At 37.1% G+C, this 8,438-nt stretch overlaps 1 pseudogene; it reads right to left on the bottom strand.

Annotated features, from left to right (window-relative positions):
- Positions 1 to 6,195: 6,195 nt before the first annotated feature.
- Positions 6,196 to 7,299, bottom strand: LOC101587549 (annotated as a pseudogene).
- Between the last annotated feature and the right edge of the window lie 1,139 nt (positions 7,300 to 8,438).

Here is an 8,438-nt window from a genome sequence, read left to right on the forward strand (position 1 = left end):
ATATTCTGTAGGGACTTAAAGTTCAACATATCAATACTTGATGAAAAATACCTGTTCCATATTATGCTTAAGATGCTTGACATGCAGACAGTGAGGTAAAGCTTAACAGCCTAAGTTGTGTGGTATTAACCTTAAGCTTGTCTTCTGGATGGTTAACAACCTAAGTTTGCAGACCAAAATTAGAGAGAAAGGAGGCCTGCAAAGAAAGCCAACATTTTGGCTCTAGCCTTCTAAGGTCAATTAAGTCTCAAGACATATGAGAACTTGTACTGTAACGTCATGTAACTCAGTAGTGTTCCAAATTTTCTGATCAAAGAGATTATGGGGCCAAAGAGGAAAGTGATCGATGATGTAGAGTGTGCCTAAGGAGAGTCACATGGAGAGAAAACATTCTCTCAAGCTTTCACAGAGAGCACATTGGCCAAGCAATGGTTGTGACTCATCAACATGGCTGACACTGACAAAGGTTCTACAATCTGAGGTACAGGACCTCAGGATAAATCCTGAGGGGATTTCACTGACCTTATCAGACCCAAAAACTGCAACTCTTGTTGCCTAGGTCCTGCTTTACCTTGGTCTTAAGCATGCAGCAGAAAAGTATTAAAACAAAATATAAGAAGTAAAGCCATGCTGCTATGTTGAGCTGTAGGGGACTCAGGTCAACAATTTCTGACATTGCCAGTGAAGTGGAAGACCCAATACTATTATGGGCTACTGGACTCTTTTAGAATATTTTGTCGAGTTTACACACCTATAATAATTCAAATAATGGAACTTAACCAAAAAAGGGGAAACATATGAATGTCCATTTTGTTTCTGTGTATTCAAAGCAGTTAGGATAGATATATAGTTACATTCTCTGAATGAATAGAGTGATTTGTTCTAATCATTTTAGGATATCATGTCCGCATCTTGTACAGCAATTAACCACTAGGAAGAAGCTATGCAATGTGTTAATTATTGAAACTGTCCTACCAGTTTGATTTGAAACTGTCTCATTGCTATTTGTTTATCAATAAAATTATGGGGGAAAAAAGAACAGAAAAACTAAATTGATTAGATGTGAAAAAAAAGAAAAAGCAATGATCAAATTGGAGGGTTTCATAGAAGGACAATTCTTGGCTTGAAAAGGTATGAGAACCATGCAACAGCTCATGTAGCTGAGATAATAAGTGATATGCAGTTTGGAGCAAGGAAGGCTAATTGGTAGCTATAGCCATTTTGTACTGTATAAAGACAAAAAGAAGGACATACTCCATGGTTTTTTCCATAAGACAGAGGAAAAGGTATTGCAAGGCACGAGGTTTCAAGTCAACCTAAGACTGAGTTTGTGACAATTGCAAACTTTCAGGATCTTAATAGGTGGTTTCTTAAATTACCTTCACAATTTTTAGAAGTGAAAAGTTAATGTAGCTTTTATTAGAGTGTGATCAGAATATGGGGCAGGGATAAACTGCACTCCTTGTGGTAAAGCAAGCTCTCCTGTCCAAAATGCTTTGGTTATTTTCAAGGAGGCTTAATTTTTATTTGAGGAAGATGAAACATTTACTGATTAATGCATTCGCTTCAGTTATGTGCATCTGGTTTTATTGTTGGAACCTGTTATTATTCATTAAATTATAAAACATTGGCACTAAAGCCTATTTAAATATGATATGTTCCATGCTCCCATTTTAGAGACCAGCAAACTCAGATGTTTAGAACTTGTTTCATAGTCAAGGTTATGCAATGAAGTAGTAGAAGAATTTGATCATTGCACTGTTTGTGTGCTTTCTATTATAATAAGCTTTCTCTCACTGCCCTCACTAATTTTAAGGCAAATTAGTTCAGTTAACTAGGAATGTAAAGTGAAATGATGTATTTAAACTGTGATTGGTAAAACAGTACTATATACTGCTACAACAGCACTAATATTTAGTATTATTTAAATGATCTTTAACAAATGAATAGTGATAAACATCAACAAAATGTTCAAATGCCATTATACAATAAAATTAAGGAATCACTGGGAGGAGAGAGAACAGTCTGGAATAGAGAATTAAGTAGATTGTCTCAGTTACTCTTCTCTCCTTGCTGAGACAAATACCCGACACCCAAAATGAAGGAAGGAAAGATTTATTTAGCTCACAGTTAATGGAGGTTTCAGTCCATACTCAGCTGACTCCAAGGTAAAGGGGCACATGGCAGAGGGCAGCAGTTCATGGTGGCAGAAAATAGCGAGAGCAAATGGGCAGGAGCAGCAGCAACAATGGCTACAGAGAGGAAGTCTGCTTCCTTAAATTGCATTCAGGCTATCCACCCCATGCTGTGTATAGTATTCACACCCATAATCCCAGAAGTACTAAGACCTATAATCCCAGCCTTTATCATGAATTAATCACAAACTCCAGAAGTCCCCACCCCATTATTTCATGAGGCTTTGTGAGGACAACTAGACACAGACCATAACATAGATATTATCTTTCTTATTAACTTCCCTAAGTTCCCTCTTTCTAGAAATCAGGTTTTACACCTCCCACCCATTTTTACACAAGTCTGTTCTTCATGTTTACAATATTGTATATTTTCTGGAAATTTACTTGTGGTAATTTCTGTTAGGTATGATCCCACACAATCGACCACACCAGGCATTCTGATGCAAGTGGATTTATTGGGGATGGCAAGCAGACTGGCTCTCTAGTGGACCAAGAGAGCAGCAACCAAGTGGGAACAGAAAACTTTATAAGATATTTTAGGAAAGGTGATCATGTACCGGAACAGCTGAAGGAGAGCTAATATTGGTGGGACTACCTGGTTTGTGGAGGACTTTTAATTTGAAAAAGGAGAGTTTCTGTGATTGCTTGTCCAGGACAAAGTCAGGTTGACCTGTTTTGTGGTTTTGGGTTTGGCTCTGTGTAGGGCCAAGGGGGAGACAGTTTGGAGGCAGAGTGCCTGGGAAACCAAGAGGGAGAGTGCTTAGGGCAGGGTGCCTGGGAATCTTTGAATCCTGACCTATCAATTTCCAGCTACAAACATATCCAAATTGAGAAGCAGAATTGATGTAGGAGAAGTAGTCTGCTAATATCTAAATCTAAATCTAAATCTAAATGTTGCTTCTCTGGTTCAATCTTTGTGATTTTGATCATCTTAAAAAGTTAGAAGTTAAGAGACTTGGCCTATAGTATTGATATCAGGTTTGAGTGTGACAATTAATGATGTGTTCTGTTTGAGTTTTAAAGTTCACAATACTTCAGAGTTCCTGCACACATCTAATGGATTTACCTGAAATAGTATTTGTCAAAAACAGCTTATTTATAGAGTAAATGTGATTTAGACTTACCTCTTCAATAGTGCTTAACTTGTAACCCTTGAAAAACTAATACATTTTTGTATAGCACTTCACAGAATTCCATATAGCTTTTCCGTTCCTGAGCTCGCTTGAAGAGTTTTGTTAAGAAAATTTAAAATAAAAATCAAGACACCATGAAATAGCTCTTTATAGTTTAAAACTACTCCAGGGCAAGGTTATCTTTTTACATTAGTGAGACTGATCATAGCAAGACAGACATTTACCAGGTACTTGCAAAAGTTCAGGTGAGAGATCAGAAAGCCCAGACTTGGATTCTGTTAATAGCCATGGAATATTGAAGAGCATAAGTCTAGAATATATTTATATAGAGAAATTTGATTTGATAAGATCAGGTGATAGTTGAATGAAGGGAGTGAGATAGAGAGGGGTTTTGAGTAAAGCTAAGGTTTTCATTTGATAGTTGATGTTCTTAGGTCTGTTAATCAATTATTTCTCATAACTCCAGTGAAAAGAATGCAAGAAATTTGGGACATATGATCATTGCTGAGAGTCTTCAGGTGATTCAGCTCTGATTTCACTATGAACTCTGCTATGTGTCCTTAGGGAGGACACCAAGACACCTCAGAATTTGGACAATAGACTATGAATGTATGCAATATGAGAAAGCCTTTATACAAGTTAACTTCAAACTCATGAAATAATTGACACCGTTAAAAAACCCTAGGGCTTAAGTGATTTACTAAAGCATTTCATTCTTAGAGTAATCTTCAAAGATGTGGACAAGCTTGCCATGGACAAAAACTGTTTGGGTGTAAACAGTGTAATAAGCCATTCACTTCTTCCAGTTCTCTCTCTAAGTCATATAAAAACATTTCACTGGGGAAGAGAATTTATGTTTGTAAGTAGTGTGGTAAATTGTTCAATGATTGGAATTATTTTTGATAGAAGGTATCTCAGTTCACAAACTTGACTCTTTCGCAAACCAATTCTGGTTGCAAACTGAGTTGGATGGGAGCCATCACAATTTCAATGGTTAAATTCAATGTTGACATTATGAGAAATTTTGATTCAGTTCTTGTCCTGTTCAATATGCCATGCAAACAGAAACGAGTTGAGTTTGTGAACTTAGGTAACACTGTACTTTGAACAAATTCCCAGGGGAGAGAAACCCTATAAATTGAAGCAATGTGGGAAAGTCTTGCCTTTTTCTTATTCAGTCTGCAGACATGAAAGCACTCACAGTGGAGAAAAACTCTACTGAGGTAACTGTCTTGGAGTAATCTTTAAAGACATGGGCAGAGGAGAGAGACAATATATGTGTAAAGAACACAAAGTTTTTATTGACAACAAATCCTTTTGGGAACATGGAAGTATTCATAGTGGAGAGAAACCCTGTGGCTATTAGTAGAGTTGGAAAGTATCTTCTCCTCTAACAATCTTAGAATACATGAATGTATTTTCAGGGAGAGACCAAATGATATAAACAGAATGGCAAGGTTCACAGTAATGTGAATAATTTGACAGGCTATGAACAAACTCACAGTTTAAAGGAACCCTAAACATGCAAGCACTATTGAGAAACTTTCATTTCTTCCAGTTGTGTCTAGAAGCATGAAAGGCTCATGCTGGAGAGACTCCATTTATGGAGTGATATACAAAGCATGAGAAGAATTTAGACTACCACAGGATATTTCCAGCTCTGAGAAGAACATATACTGGAGAGAATGTTCATCATTGTAAAGTGTGAAGTCAAGATTCTAGTCATCTCAGATTGGTTCATAGACATAAAGGCACATGATGTAGTAAGACACTTTGTGTAGAGATGTGTCACAGTTGTAGGTGACATAGGAATGCACAAAATCAAAAGCTTGTAATGCAAAAAACTAATTTTTCAGGTGAGATCAGGAGTTTTGAAATCCTGTGAAAATCCCTGATGCAGTATAGCACTACCACCATAAGTAATATGAAAAGCTCAGAGGAAAGCAATTTTTAGACATGCTCTACAATATACATGTCTTGAGGGAAATGCTTAGATGTCATAAATAAAATGTATTGATCAGCTAGTCCTTACAGTAAATCTGCCAACTATGTACTTTTCTAATTTTCACTTGTGAAAATAAATTTTGAGTATCATTATTATATGAAATTTATTTAGGCAATAGTGTGTGAGTTTAAGAGATACTGTATTTTTATTTAATTAGAATATATGCGCAGCACATAATGATTGCACTCATTCTGGGAAACTGGTATGTGTACACAGTATATCTAAATTCACTTTTTAAACCCTTTCTTTTCCATCCATCTATCTCAGTGTCCTCTAATTTTGCAAAAGAAATATATTTCTCTAGCTCCTATTATTTTATATTTTTCTCTTTCATTTATTTATATTGTAGGTTATTTATGTAGGAGAAGCATGATATATTTAACCTTGTAGGTCTGATTTATGTCACTTAACATTATGGTCTGAAATGCATTCATTTTCTTATAAATGACTAAGATTTATCCTTCTTTATGTTGAAGTAGTACTTTATTTTGTATAAATACAAAAATTGCTTTATCTATTCATCTGTGCATAAATAAGCCTCTTCTAAGACTTAGCTATAAACATAGGATGCAAAGACTTAGAATTATTCTGCTGCAAAAATGGGTATGTTGTATCACTCTAATATGGTTTTTTTTTCAATCAGTGGTATTTTATTTGAGATATGTAAGAACAGAGCACAATTTTAAAAAATAATTTGCAAGGGAAGTTTATCAGATCTAAAACATCTTCCTGTAGAAAAATTTAAGTGGAATGATGGATTTTTACATTACTATAATTAATGTGAATTTATAAGCAAAGAGGTAATATCCCATAACTTCTCTTTAAGCTTGAACACATACAAGGGAGCAATAATTTAAAAAAAAAAAAAAACTCATTGACCTGAAAAATAATTTGACCTGATTTTTACTGAAAGTCACTCCAGCAATCTTCAGCCCAGCTCTCATCACCAGGTAGATTTCCAGGACAGGGCTGTATCATTTGTTCCATCCCCAACAGGCTGGAGAAGAAAGTCTCTGGTAACCACCAGCATACCACCTCTTATTCTGAGCTGCTTGGCTGCCATTTGGTTTCACACTCCAAAAGTATCTCCTTTGTGAATAGTCCTCTCCAGCAGGGCCAGGAGGAGGGATATGACCTCTCTGGTAAACATTCTGAGTTTGTGAAAATTTTCTGACTGATTGTTGCCAGTTCTGGGTCTGGGTATGAAAACGCCGGGAAGGGGGTGGATTGTGTAGGCTATACCTTGACCCACAGTTAACAAACTTGTTATTGCTGTGGACCGGTTCCACAGAGTCTTCAAAACCACTTGATCTGGGTACACCAAAATTCCAGTTCTTTTTGATAGGACCATTCTGAAGATCTTCAACATAGTTTTGCCTTTCTATGCAATGTTCTCGGCATCTATTGAATAATTCAGTTGCATCATCTGGCCTCATGCCTTCTACATCAATCAAATATCTGCAGATGAGGTCGCCAGTCCTGTTTAAACCATAGGTACAGTGAACACCAATAAGTTTGTCATTATCTTTATTTTCTTTCAAAAATTCATTAACAGCACACTTGAATTTAAAAATAGTGCCATCATTAGGCACTTGATGCCCAATTGTAAAAATTTTTAAATAACTAATAGTTTCTGGTAAATCCTCTGGTTTATAATAGCGCTGAGTATATGTTAAATCAATAATCAGTCCAAACTCTTCATTTTGCTCTTGGATTTTGTTGAAAAGATCCAAAAGAGAAAAGCGTTCTTCTGAAGCAAGATTCCCTTCAAAATTCTTTTGCAAGGGTACTTTAAAAGCAACAAAACGAGTTCCTGGCATCCGCTGTCCAACTGGGAGATAATCTTTCCACCTTTCCAGGATGCGATTTCCACCTTCTTCTTGGCTGAAGGACGTCCAGAAAACTCGCGTCCGCGGCCCCAGTCACTGCGGACGTGACGCCATTGGCTCATGTGGCCGAAAAGCCACCCTCCAGCTCCCAAGCAAGTCAGAGCCCCAGCTCTGGCCTTCAGTACCAAAACAGCGATTCAAAGCGCCGATGCCTCGCTACTGCTTCTAATATGTTGTCTTTAACTATTTCTAGAAGATAGCTAAAAGAAGAATAGCTGGGTTGAATGGAATTTTTTAATTTAGTTTCTTCAGGATTCTCAACACTTATTTCTGCAGTAGTTTACTAAGCTATACTCCCACTGACAATGAAGAAGTGCTCTTCATTTCCTGAAGGTTTGTCAACATGATTTATTGTCTGATTTCTTGATAATATCTAGCCTTTCTGGAGTGAGATAGAAGCTCGGTGTTGTTTTAATTTTTATTTCTTGAGTGGCCAGCACTGTTAAACTTCTAAAAAAAATATTGGTCATATGCACTTCTTTGTCCACAGTTTCCTTTCATTTCAGTTGCCCTTTTTCATTGTTTCTTTCAAAGTGGGGTATAATATTTTCTGTCTTAGTTACTCTTCCTCATTGCTGGGATAAATACCCAACACTCAAAATGAGGGAAAAAAGGTTTACTTAGCTCATAGTTACTGAAAGTTTCATAGTTTTTTAAATTAATTTTATTGAGAAACAAATAGCAATGAGACAGATTCAAAACTGACTAGTAGGACAGTTTCAATAAGTAATACATTGCATACTGTTGTCTTCATAGTGTTTATTCATAGTACAAGATGCAGACATGATGTCCTGTCCAAACACTATTACTAACCTTTCTTCTCATTTTATTAACAGAAAGTAGCTGTATATCTATCTTAACTATTTTGTATATACAGATACAAACAGCTTGAATTACGTAGCATGATCTCCGAGCCTTATTTGCTCAGGAGAGAGGGTCAGTGCTTCTATCTTCTCCAAACATCTCCTCTCTGCCCGAGGTGGCCTCAATCACAGACACTGCAGTCCTGCTCTACAGGGTCTGAAGGAGAGACTAGGGCACCGCATTGCTCAGGATGATGGGCTCCACACCTTTAAGAGGCCAGAGGCCTGGTGGGGGTGGAGCACATGCTGCCAGTTTAGTGGTTTATGCCTCTCTGGCCCCACCCCTTAGCTCTGCCCTGGTCCTCTGGCCCTGCCCCTCAAGCCACTTGCTTTTCCTCCAGTGGCATCTGCCC

The sequence above is a fragment of the Octodon degus genome, unplaced genomic scaffold (genome assembly GCF_000260255.1).
Source record: "Octodon degus isolate 3935 unplaced genomic scaffold, OctDeg1.0 scaffold00236, whole genome shotgun sequence".
Classification (NCBI taxonomy): Eukaryota; Metazoa; Chordata; class Mammalia; order Rodentia; family Octodontidae; genus Octodon; species Octodon degus.